The sequence below is a fragment of the Sus scrofa genome, chromosome 8 (assembly GCF_054392235.1).
Source record: "Sus scrofa isolate SSC_HxYL_T2T_F1_AM1 chromosome 8, Sscrofa_HxYL_maternal_Yorkshire_Landrace_v2.0, whole genome shotgun sequence".
Lineage (NCBI taxonomy): Eukaryota > Metazoa > Chordata > Mammalia > Artiodactyla > Suidae > Sus > Sus scrofa.
Window position 1 is genome coordinate 5,298,345 of NC_139390.1, and position 12,828 is coordinate 5,311,172.

At 50.4% G+C, this 12,828-nt stretch overlaps 1 protein-coding gene across 4 annotated transcripts in view; it reads right to left on the bottom strand.

Moving 5' to 3' along the window:
- The window catches only part of STK32B (serine/threonine kinase 32B), a 362,927-nt gene that overhangs the window by 247,070 nt on the left and 103,029 nt on the right, over positions 1 to 12,828 (bottom strand). The gene's annotated exons all lie outside the window — the stretch shown is intronic.

Below are 12,828 nucleotides of genomic sequence, written 5' to 3' on the forward strand. Positions count from 1 at the left end.
AGGCATGTGGCACTGGGGGGACAGAGGACAAGAGGTGACAGCAAAGGCAGCAGCTACAGCCCTGTCTTTTGGGAGCCTGGGCAAAGCATCTCTGGTTCTCACAGGCAAGCCTCACAAGGTCCTCATGGATAAAGACTCCATCTTCCCTCGAGCTCAAGGTCACTGCAGCCTCCAGGGCATGGATGAAGGAGCCCAGCATCACCAAGCCCCTCGGTGTCAGGACAGAGCGTCTAACCCACTACAGTCTGCCTTTTGAGTGACTCTTTTACTCACAACCAACAGGCAGTGGTCGGGGGTGGGGTAGGCGCGCTGGAGGGATGGGTACCGGAGGGTGGGCGTGAAAGGACGTGAACAGGCAAAGGCAAAGAAGAGGCTTTAGGGAAGCGGGGGGTACAAAAGAGACAGCGCCTTAGGACACACAGCAAGGAGTACAGCGTGGCTGGAAAAAGCAGCAGGGCGAACGCGCACCAAGTACCCGACATCCTGATGGGGGCTGTGTTCCTTTCCTCAGGCTGCCATCACAAAGGACCACCAGCCGGGGGCTGCAAACAACACGCATTGATTGTCTCCCAGTTGTAGAGACCACAAACTCCCAATCAGGGGGTCTGCGGAGCCTCGGTCCCTTGGAAGGTTCCAGGAGGAAGTTCTCTTTGTCTTTTCTCATTTCTGAGGGTCCCTCTTCATCCCTCATGGTCCTGGCCTGCAGCTACGTCCCATGAATTTTTGGGATGATGCTATTCAAGCCGGTCCAGTAACTGGAGTTCTTACCCTCAGGTGGCAGATAAAGGAAGAGAAGCACAGAAAGGTTTTAGACTTTCTTCGTGCCCTCGGGGCTCAAACCCAGGCCCTCTGCCTCCCTAGCCAGCACTTGTCACCAACAATGCTTTCTCCTTGGGAAGAGGGCTGTGACAGAGAACGCCAGGGATGTGGGTACGAATCCCGGGAACTTGGGGTTTTCTCCAGGCATCCCAAGTTGCTCCTCTGTTGGAAAGTGGACCTCTTTCAGCTCCGAGGTGTGAATCTGAGGAAGATATGAGACGGCGGGAAAGGTCTGAATTCTGACCCCCGCCTTGGTTTCTGCTGCCCGTCTGAGCCTCCGTCTAAGCATCTGTCCGAACCAAGTTAGCACAGCCTGCCCTGTACCAATGGGGTGACACTCAGTGAGACTAAATGAGACCAAGGAAGCGGGAGGGCCTGGCAGATGATAAATATCACCCAGATCTGAATGCCTTTATTTCATGGCGCCTCCAGAAGGACATTCTTCCAGGCAGGATAATGAGCGGTGTGAGCTAAGGAAGCTGCCTGCGTATCCGTAAGCAAAAGAGGCCTCAGCCGTCAAGTCATCACATTCCAGCCAGGCAGACAGGGGGCCCCGAGGGAACTCAGGACACAAACGGGATGCTCTCCAACTAGCAGTCAACCGAGCATCCTCAGTGACGCACCCTGAGGATGAGGAAGCCCAGGGTCCTGAGCCCCAGAGAGGTGACGTGCTGCTCACAGGAATGATTTCAGTGAGCCCAGACTCTTGCATCTTTCCATACAAAGCAAAACACTAATATGGATCACTTGAGATGGCGGCTTTTTTCTAATTAACAGGAATCTTTTGATGTTCTGACCTAGTCTTTGGTGCAAAAACTCCCATGATCCTGACACCACCCCCCTTACCTCTTCGGAGCTGCCCCTCAAAGCCATCTGAGAGTCCTGTCCCCTGGGCTCAAAGTGCTCAGAAAGTCCACCCCATAAAACGTAACTCTCAATTTTTAGGTTGTGCCTATTTTTTCCAGTGGAGAGTGCCATGAGGTTGGAGGCCCCATGAAACTTCCTTTTCCAGAGAACTTGAAAATGTAAAACACAGGAGGCAACGGTGCACGGAACAAAAGCTCTGCGGGGCCCTGGTTCGCAGGCATCCGAGGAGAGACTCCCAGAGCCCGGGCACAGGACCCGAGCCCCAGGTGTGCAGGCAGACACGTGGTGAGCCCAGCATCCCACGAACGATGGTTTCTCATCCCTCTCACTCCCCATCTGTCCTCCCAGAATCAATGTGGGGCGGACGAGGCCTCTGCCAGGACCCGGGGCCCTGATGTCCGGTCGGCTGCACCATCTCACAAAGCTCAGGCTGTGATTCCAGGGAGTCTGAGCAATTCCCCCATCAGGGCAACACCCCCTGGCTCCCACTGATATGACTGAGAATGGGCAAAGGTGCCAAGACGGCTCTCACCTCCCAGGGAGGGGGAAGGGGACACGGCAGCTCTGAGACAGCTGAGGAACTGGGAGAGACGCCTCAAAACAGACTTCGAGTTTGGGCTTTCAAAGCAGAGCTCGTGATGTGAATAGGGCTTGGAGGCCTGATTTGGGGGTACCAGACAAAGGAGGGAGGTTGGTACAAGCTGTTGCCTGGAGCTTGAAGACTTGAATTTACATATCAATGGAGGTCCAGGCGTGGGGTTCTGGATGCTGATGAAAGGGTGTGGCTGGGACCCCTTAACTACTTCCTCCTCTGTAAGCCAAGGGCTTGAATCTGTTTTCTTTCTTTTTTTTCTTTTTTTTTTTTTCCTTTAAGGACCGTACCCATGGCATATGGAAGTTCCCAGGCTAGGGGTCAAACTGGAGCTGCAGCTGCAGGCCTATGCCATAGCCACAGCAATGTAGGATCTGAGCCATGTCTGCGACCCACACCATAGCTCATGGCAATGCCAGGTCCCCGAACCACTGACCAAGGCCAGGGATTGAACCCACATCTTCATGGATACTCGTCGGGTTTGCTACTACTAAGCCCCAAGAGGAGCTCCGTAAATCTATTTTCTAAGGCATCTTAGAAACACTCTGGTTCTCAGAAACACTGAGAAGCCTGGACCCAGGGTCCAGAGAGCTGGGCTCTGCCCCTGGCCCTCCTGCAGACCAGGAGGAAGGCTTTGCATGTACAGCCCTGGCCCTCTGTCCCCACTTCCTCATTAGCCAAGCGAGGCAGGGAGTAACAATGGCTAAATCAACCTGAGCAGGGGATGGAGAGACTAAGATGGAAAAAAGACCTAAGATCAAAGGTACTGGGTTCGTTGCCAGGAGGTCTTGGCAAGTTTGGGCTCTGGGGCCCCTCCGACCAAGGCTTATATTCCAGCTCTTTGCTGTGCAACCACCCCCATCTGAGCCTCAGTCTTCTCATCTGCAGAATGGCATGGTGTGTTCTCGCTCCAAGGGCTGCTGCGAGGACAGGAGAGGGAACGCTGTGAGGGGCGTGGTGTGGCACTGTCCCATGGCACGTCCTGAATGGAGGCATATTTTCTTTACTTCTCAAAGGGCTACAGTCACAGAATGTGCCCGCGACAGAGGGCGCTTAGCAAGAGCAGTTCTTGCTGTGATTACTGGTCCTGTCTTCACAGCCATCATCAGCCACCCATCTGAAGCAAGGGCAGGGTGCGGGGAGGGAGGCCTGCTTTCCGGGGACATGGGGTCACAGATATTTCTGGCCCCTTGGCTACAGCCAGGCCGGCCTGGGAAGCTCAGGGCAACGTTTCCTGCTGAGCGGCCCAGATGGCTTGAGCCAAGCTCTTCAAAGTTCAGACCCAAGGAGACGGGGACAGTTGGCCCCAGGCTGTCAGGCAGGATGACCCGTTCCCAGGGAACAACACGAACAAGACAAAGAGGAAGGGAACAGCAGGATGCAGTCATGGTCGAACAGCCATTGTCGAAAGCCATGGCCCCTGGAGTTCCCTTCGAACCCGACTAGGAACCATGAGGATGCGGGTTCGATCCCTGGTGTCCCTCAGTGGGTTAAGGATCCGGTGTTGCCATGAACTGTGGTGTGGGCTGCAGAGGCGGCTCGGATCCTGCGTTGCTGTGGCCATGATGTAGGCTGGCAGCTACAGCTCCGATTCGACCCCTGGCCTGGGAACTTCCATGCGCCACAGGTGTGGCCCTAAAAATCAAAGAAACTGAAAAAATTAAAAAGCCATGCCCCAGTTCCAAGCCCCTGGGCTTGTGAAGGTGACCTTATCTGAATAAAGGCTTTCCGCAGATATGATTGACTTAAGGTTCTTAGAGCGAGTTCCCATCATGGCTCTGTGGAAACAAACCTGACTAGTATCCATGAAGTGGGGTTCGATCCTTGGCTTCTCTCAGTGGGCTGGGGATCTGGCGTTGCCGTGAGCTGTGGAGTAGGTCGCAGATGCGGCTCAGACCCTGAGGTGCTGTGGCTGTGGCTGCAACCTTGATTCAGCCCCTAGCCTGGGAACCTCCACATGCCGCAGGTGCAGTCTTGGAAAAAGAAAAGAAAAAGAGTTAAGGCTCTTGAAATTAAGCCAAGGAAAACCAAAGACCAGGGGAGAGGCCCAGGACAGACTCTCCCTGGACCCTCCAGAACAGTGGAGAACAAACTTCCATTGTTTTAATCCACCCAGTTTGGGGCTCATTGTTACAGCAGCCACGGGAAACCAATACGGTCCATAAACAGCCATCGTGGCCATTCACCTCTGGCTGACCAACTCGGCCTGGCAGCTCTGTGATCCTTCCTGTGTGGTGGGTTTCACCCGACCCCTGACCTTCAAGTCTATGGTCAGGTGTCCATGGAACCCAGCAGAGCGCATAATGCACACAGGTGCCCAGGAAACATAGGCTGGCAGGTGCTGGGCAGACTGACCCCCTGGGCTCCAACCCTGGGCCCTGAGTGCATTCACCTGCCCAGGCAGCATCCAGCTCGCATCCAGCGTGCTGCCAGAGACCCCACGGTCCAGCGCAACCCCCTGGCCTGTGTCCCCGTGACAGAGAGACCTTGGCATTTAGGGCTGGATATTTCACCGTAAGAGCTTCCTAACTGGCCGATGCCACCTCTGCTCTGGTCCCTGAGGACGTCCTTCTGCCCAGTGAGAACCTCCCAAACCAGACCCTTCTTTCCCCTCGGGTCTGTGTCTTGTTCAGATTCCTCTGTGCGTGCCAAGGGCGGGTGGAGAAGAAGTGGGATGGACGGGGAGTTTGGGGGTAGGAGATGCCAACTATTCCATTTAGGATGGAGAAGCAATGAGGTCCTGCTGTGCAGCACAGGGAACTCTATCCAGTCTCTTGGGATAGAACATGATGGAAGATAACATGGGAAAAAGAACATATATATATGTATATATGTATTCCTGGGTCATTTTGCTGTACAGAAGAAATGGACACAACACCATAAATCAATTCTACTCTAATTTTTAAAAATGAAAAAAAATTCCTCTGCTACAGCTGATAGGGGTGTGTGTGTGTGTGTGTGTGTGTGTGTGTATTCCACACACACATACACACACCACACATACATACACACATGCACCACATACACACCCCTTGTGCCAACTATTTCAAATCCCTTAGAATTTCCTTAAGAAGTTTCCTGCTTTTCATCTTTCTTGCTCCCTTTCCTGCCCTCTCACCTGTTAACTCTGTCTCTGCTCATTCATCACCGTCTGTAGGAAGCTCCCTGTTACTGGGGGAGGGGGTGCATGCGACACCCTTCCCTGCAGCCCCTGTCCCTACACAGCATTAAAAACCCCGTGCTGCCTCCCACACTGGATTCCCGCTGCTTCCTCCCTGACAGTCAGAACCCAGCACCAGGAAGGCTGGAGAGCCTTGCTGCCTGGTTCGCTATTGAACCCTGAAATTTCAGAGGCTCAAACAGGTGGCCTTGTCACCTTGGCCCTTGACTCCCAGCACCAGCCTGTTCTTTACCGTCCACTCTGCACACTCTTGCTGCGGGCCTCCTACCCCACCCCGCAGGCATCACCACCCCTGGCCTGAGGGCCTCTCTGGCCCTGCCCTGCAGGAAGGAGGCCTGAGCCAGCGGCATCTACAGAGGAGCCAGGGCTGAAGTGAGCACCTCGGGAGGCGGGGTCCTTGGCACCTGGACCCTTGGCGGGAGGACCTTCCTTCCTCCCGGCTCTCAAACCCGTGGCAATCACACGACGGATGGAATCTGCTGAACCGAAAGAGCAACCTTCAGGCCTCCTGAGCTCAGGACAGGTGTTCCAGAAGGAATGTCAGCTCTCCTCACAGGCAGGCAGCTCTGCCTGGTCCTGGGAGCCTTCCAAACAGAAGAGGCGGGTCCCAAAGTGGACCCAGTGCCCCCCCACCCCCGCCAGGGTGGCACAGAGCCCCTTCCACAAGAAATCACAATTAATGAGGCAGAGAATGAGCAATCTGGCCAGAGCCACCCAAGCTGTGACAGGCAAGCACCCAATTAACACTCCTCATTAGTCTAATTCAATTGGGAATGGATGTTAGAATCATTAATTACAACTTATTAGGACAAATACATAAATGCTAGCTAGCATGGATTTCAGGCGAGTTGCCCTAAGAAAGGCACGTGTCTAAAAAAGAATGTGACTCAATCACCTTCGGTACAGCAGAAATTAACACACCGTGGTAGACTAACTTAACTGTACTTCAGTTTTTAAAAACAGAAAGGCATGTGTCAAGAACACTGTGCATCGGAAATGTGGGAACTGATACCCATTCAGCAAAGAAGGGGGACGATGCACGTTAAGAACCTGTGCCCCACCAGCTCCTGCTGGTCCCCAGCGGACTTCACACTCAGAGCCCGGACGACACTGGTTCAGAGGCACACCCAAAGGTCTGAGAGCATCCTGAGATGTTGCATTCTATTCTATTCTATTCTATTCTATTCTATCCTATTCTATTCTATTCTATTCTATTCTGTTAACTTTTGGCTGCTACTAAGTCGTGGCACAGAAGTTCCTAGGCCAGGGACTGAATCTCCTCCACAGCAGTGATTCAAGCCACAGCCGTGACAATGCTGGATCCTTAACTACTAAGGCCACCAGGGAATTCCCAAGATGTGGTATTTTGTAAAAGCTCCTCGGGGGAGTCTGACATGCAGGCCGATTGAGAATCATTCTGCTGGATTCTTCGGGGAAGACCTGGTCAGGCTGCCTCTTCCGTGACCTCAATGATCAGAACTGGAACCCCCACTTTTCGGCTCAATCCAGCCAGGCTCTGGGGGACAGAGGATGGCAGAATCAGAGGCCAGAGCTGTCCTGGGGACCCAGAACTTTGTGGGCACAAAGGGTGGCGCTTCCCTTCCATGGACCAGCCTGGATGCTCCTTCTCACCTGACTCAGCTGACCTGGTCGTGCTGCACCGCCTCACCCCACCTCCAGCTCAAGTCCACTTAGCAACTGCTGTTGACTGACGCACAGCTAGAGGGTGACATTAAAGGATGCTGGTTATGTTTGCAGGAGCAAGAATCTGGGATACAACCGACGTGGGGAAAAGAAAAAAATCAGGATGGAATAAGATCACTAAGAGAGAGGGATCGTCCTGGGTACCATGGTTCAAACATCCTCATCTGACAAGAAGACTGTCTTTGGCATGCAGTCTGCTTGGCATAGTTACCACCCAAATGAAAATGAGCATCTCACACATATCTGCTGCCACTGCCCCCTTCGTAATACTGTCCCTGCCACAGGACCTTTGCATCTGCTTCCCCTTTTGTCTGCGATGTTCCTTCCCCCAGATCCCCACATGGTCTGTTTCCTTCTTGACATTGAGGTCTGGGTTTAAATGTCCCCTTCTCAAAGACACCTTCCACGTTGCCCTGTCCTCCAGGGAGAGCAAAGCCACCGTCCCAGGCCACTGTACTGAACATTTCTGGCCAAGCAACTGTCATCCTTGAAATCATGTTGGTTTATCATTTGTGTATTTGTCTCCCCTATTAAACGTTCAGCTCTTCGGCATCAGGGATGTCACCGATCTTATTTGCCACACCTGGAATAATGCCGAGACCGAGCAGCTGGCAAAAATGTTTACTGTTTGACTTAAAATGCTGGGCTTTTTCCACCATGCTACCCTTATCTTGGAAGTCCAGCAACTTAGATTGAAAAGATTCCAAAAGACTACATTTTTAAAGCGGAGAAAACAAAAAAACACGCTGACAAATCAAATGTCTCTGAACATTCAAACTTATAAACAGATATATACAATCGAATCTGCACTTAACTCCAAAATGGATTTGTTGCAGTCTGGGCACTAAACTGGAGAGCTGCTATTAATCAAATTTTTTAACACAATCGATTCACATGCAGATGTGAAAGTCTGGAACGTGGACTGAGACAGTTAATCACATGCTCGTGTGTGAAAATGATCATCATTGCATAATAAGATAGTGTGGAGTCTGGCAACATCATTTGCGCAACTGGTGCTCAATTTTATCCAGAATCTTCCTTTGAGGGACATAAAGAATCGTTATCATAAAACTCTGCACCATTTTCTGCTATTTCATGTGCAGACTGCCTCTGGCTATTCCATGAATTTTAATTAACTGTTTATTCTGGTCCAGCCCTATGGCTCTCGAAGCAGAGGGCCCATTTGCTAATGCAAGAAAGACACTTTGGAAGCAAACGTCTCAGAAAGTTCCCCTAAAGGGATCTGCCTCCTTCGCTTGAACATAATTAAGCCCTGTTGACGTCAAAGTTGACTCAGAGCAGAACACTCCAGCCTGGACGCTTTCTGCTGGGGCAGAAGCAAAATGTCCATGGGCTCCGCCATCAAAGGTCAAGGGGAACACGTGATGGGTGGAGAGTGAGGCTGGATGGGGGGAGGGTGGCAGTTAAGGGGCATTTGTGAAAAATGAGAGTTTGCGGCAGGGGAGATGGGGACATTCTCCTTGGGACCCGAACCCAGGGGCAGTCGGAAGACCAGTTCATTGTCAAGACTGTCATTCATTTAATTATGTAACGTATGCCATTCGTATCACATGTACACGTGATATACAAATATATATTAAGTGAATATAAATATGTACACTGCTTTGTAGATATTATATATGTACAAGCATACACACACACACACACACACTACTGGTATAAGGTGGGTATATGTACATGTGCTTATATGTAAACTATTTAGTGGGTGTGTATATACACATACACACTTATATACACACATGCATACCTATGTGTGTGTATATTACTTAATGGACATGTATATATGCATATATACTGCTTTAAAGGTATATACATATTCGTATGTGTGTTTATATATACCATATGTATATATGTGCATATTCATGTGTCTACGTGTACTACTGAGTGTTTATATGCATATTCATACATGTGTGCTCCTATATGTGTATGCTGCTTAGTGAATGTGGATATGCATATGCATTATGCATATACATATGTATAAATGTATCTCTGCATATCTGTACTCTATTTTAGACATAAATAGTTGCTTAGTTGGTGCTTAGCGGGTCCTGGGGATACAGCTGCGAACGATGAGGAACCCCTGCGGCCCTCACAGAACCGATGTTCTGGTGCCTGAGAGCAGCCACTAAGAGAACACATGTATAAGCATCTCATGGAGTCACAGGTAGCAACAGGTGCACTGAGGAAAAGGGGCCGGGAAAGGGCACATGGGTATGACATGCTGGGGGTGGGTATGCAGGAGGGCCTCCACGGAGGGGACGTGAGCAGAATGCTGTGTGCTGGAGTGATGCTTGCAGAGTTCTGGGGGGCAGTGACCACGAAACCGGGCACGGCGAGTGTAAGTGGTTCTGCATCGTAAGGTCAGCGTGCTGCAGGGATGAGCAGAAGGCGGAGCAGAAGATGGAGGGGGCAGAGCGGGCTGTCAGCAAAGTGGGCATAAGCAGGCCTGCAGGCCTTGCAGGCTGGGGTGGGAAGAGTCTGGCGTTCATTCTGGACAGAAGAGAAGCAGTGACCGTGCCATCCAGTTCAAACTTTATCAGAGCCTTGGCTGCTATGTGGGCCAGGGCTTTCCCTCTTCTTTCTCTCTCTTGCTCCCCTATTCTCTGGGTGGCATTTCCTGAGCCTTCACCACGTGCTGAGCCCTAAGCCAGGTAAATATGACAAACCCCAACTTTTCAGGAATCTCACAGTCTGATGGCAGAGGCAGTCAGCCAACCAAAAAGCCCCTCCTCAATCAAAGGTGCCGTGACAGGTGGCAAGAGGCAGCTAAGAGAGCCAGGTCTCCCCCTGACACCTCCCCCCAGGTGCTTATCCAAACCTTTCCAGAAGCCACCATGCCACCCAGGACATAGAGGACATGGAGGCATTTGAAAATTGCTAACCATATGCCAGGTCTGTGGCTGGGGGCCGCGTGGGCTCTGCCCCTTATTTTCAGAGCACATTTTAAGATAACTCTGGGCATTGCGTTATTTTTTTTTTTTAAGTCTTCCTCTGACTTCATTTTAGAAAGGTATTTCTGTTCAATACAGAATTCTGGTTTGATAGTTCTCTTTATCACCTGAAAGCTATTGCTCCATTGTATTTGGGTTTTCACAAAGTTTCCATTTCTTAACACAACGTGTCCTTTTGTTCTCGGGTTGCTTTTAAGATTTTCTCTTAATGGTTTTAAGCTATTTGATTATGATGTTTCTGATGATGTTTCCTTTCTTTTTTTTTTTTTAAGGCCACACCTGCGACACATGGAAGTTCTCAGACCAGGCGTTGAATCAGAGTTACAGGTGCAACCTAAACTGCAGCTTGTGGCCACGTGCCGGATCCTTAATCCATGGAGTGAGGCCAGGGATCAAACCCGCATCCTCACAGAGACAACGCTGGGTTCTTTTTTTATCTTTTTAGGGCTGCACCTGTGGCATATGGAAGTTCCCAGGCTAGGGGTTAAATCGGAGTTGCAGCTGTCCGCCTACACCACAGCCACAGTAATACCAGATTCAAGCCACATCTGCGACCTACACCAGAGCTCACGGCAATGCCAGATCCTTAACCCATTTAGCAAGGCCAGGGGTCGAACCCACATCCTCACAGATACTAGTTGGGGTTGTTATGTTGCTCTTGTTTGGAGTTGATAGAACTTGTATTTGATTTTATCATTTTCATCAACTAAAACAAATTCAAGCATTATTTCTTCAATACTCTATGCCCATTCCTCCTTCTGAGATTCCAACCACACATAGGTTAAATTACTACATTTTGTTCTGTAAGTCACTGAGGCTCTGTTAATTTTTTTCCCCAGGGCTTCATTTTAAATAGTTTCTATTTCTGTGTCTTCAAGTTTACTAACCTTTTCTTCTGCACTGCCTAATCTTCTATTAACCCACTCAATGAATATTTCTTTTCATATATGGAAGTTTTCACTTCTAGAAGTTCTCCTTGGGTGGTTACCAGAGGGGAGGCGGTGGGGGAAGAGGATGAAGAGGTACAAACGACTAGGTATAAAATAAATAAGATTCAGGATGTGGCGTTCAGCACAGGGAGGCTAACCAACACTCTATAACAACTTCAAACAGAGTATAATCTATAAAACTACCAAAGCACTATTTTGTACAGCTGAAATGAACATTACAAACCAACTTTAGTCCAATAAAAATGAAGCAAAATTCCAATGTCCGGTATCCAAAAAAGAAAAAAAATTTAGACAGGCAAAGAAGCAGGAAAATATGACACATAAGCAGGAGGAAAACTAATAAAGACAAAAAGACTCAGAAATGGCGCCAGTGATGAAATTAGCAAATAAGGACTTTAAAAGAGCTATTATTAATATGCTCTGCATGTGCAAGGAATTTAAGGAAAATGTGAATGTAACAAAGACAGAAATGGGCATTCTTGTTTTTCAGAAGAGGAAACAGGTTTGCAGACGCTTTTTGACAGGTCCAAGTTCACATGGCTGGAAGCAGCAGGACCAAAATCTGAGCCTAGCACCCCCATCCCAAAAGCCCACGTTCTTTATTCTATGTTACGTTACTTCCCAAACCAAATGTCCAGCGTTGTTGGACACTGATGGACGCCCTTCTCTGGACCCCCTTGGTTTTCTGCTGATACACTAAAGCTAGTTTCCATCTATTCTGGATGAGGGAGACACATGTGCAAACAAAACAGGCCATGTGTGGCAGCAGGATGCTGTCCAAGCTTCCAACTCATCACATGTAAAGTGGGGATTCTAACACCCAGCCCCCTGGGCTTTTAGGGGGACAAGGATGGTAAGAGGGATCTGGTTCCCAGGACAAGGTCAGGGAGTTATTGATTGGTCAGGTCTCTCCAGGGGGCAAATAGCCGCAGCCCAACATGATCTTGCATAAGCAAAATAGGACGCCAGCTCCCATAGCTGGCAGTGACTACGGATATGGCTCACAGGCCTGGAAGGGCACAGAGACGGAGGCACTGATGATACCTGTCCCATGTCCCCTCTCAGGCACCTCCACACACCTCAGGCTGCTTACTGCGGACACCTGTGACTCAATGCTGGGGGGCGGGGAGGGAGTGAGGGGTTCTGCCCTGGATGGGTAAACTCAAAATGCATGAGAGGTAATGCCGCTTAAGGCAGCCTTTCATCCATGATGAACAGAGAACTGTGCATAAAAGCATCAGCTTCTCTGACCTTCCGCTGCCTTGAAGGCCCCTGTGCGTGAAGTCCCCGATGGCGGTGAGTCCAGGTAACTCAGAGGTGAGCGGCTTCATCGAACACCTGTCTTTGACTGCCTTCCTTGCTGTGTCGCACCCCCTCTCTGTTGCACGTGTTTCCTGGGATCAGCTCCCCCAGACCTGCTGGCACTCAATTCCTCTCAATTTCAGCTCCTGGAGGGACCCAAGCTCAGGGACCAGCAGGCCCAGGACTGGGGTCCGGCAAGCGAAGGGGCAAAATCTAAGGAAGTGATGCTGACCCTGCACTGGGAGGACCCTGAGAGCAGTGCCCCCTTAATTTTGCCCACCCGGTGCCTGCTCGCCCCAATCCTGACCCGACTCAGCAGGGCTCCATCGCTCCACCTGCCTCTTATCTCTTCTGTATCTTCACTCTGGGCCTCATTCCTTCCTTCTGCAGAGAGACGTCACCTTCAATAGTTGCTGAGGATACCAGCCACCGACTCAGGTG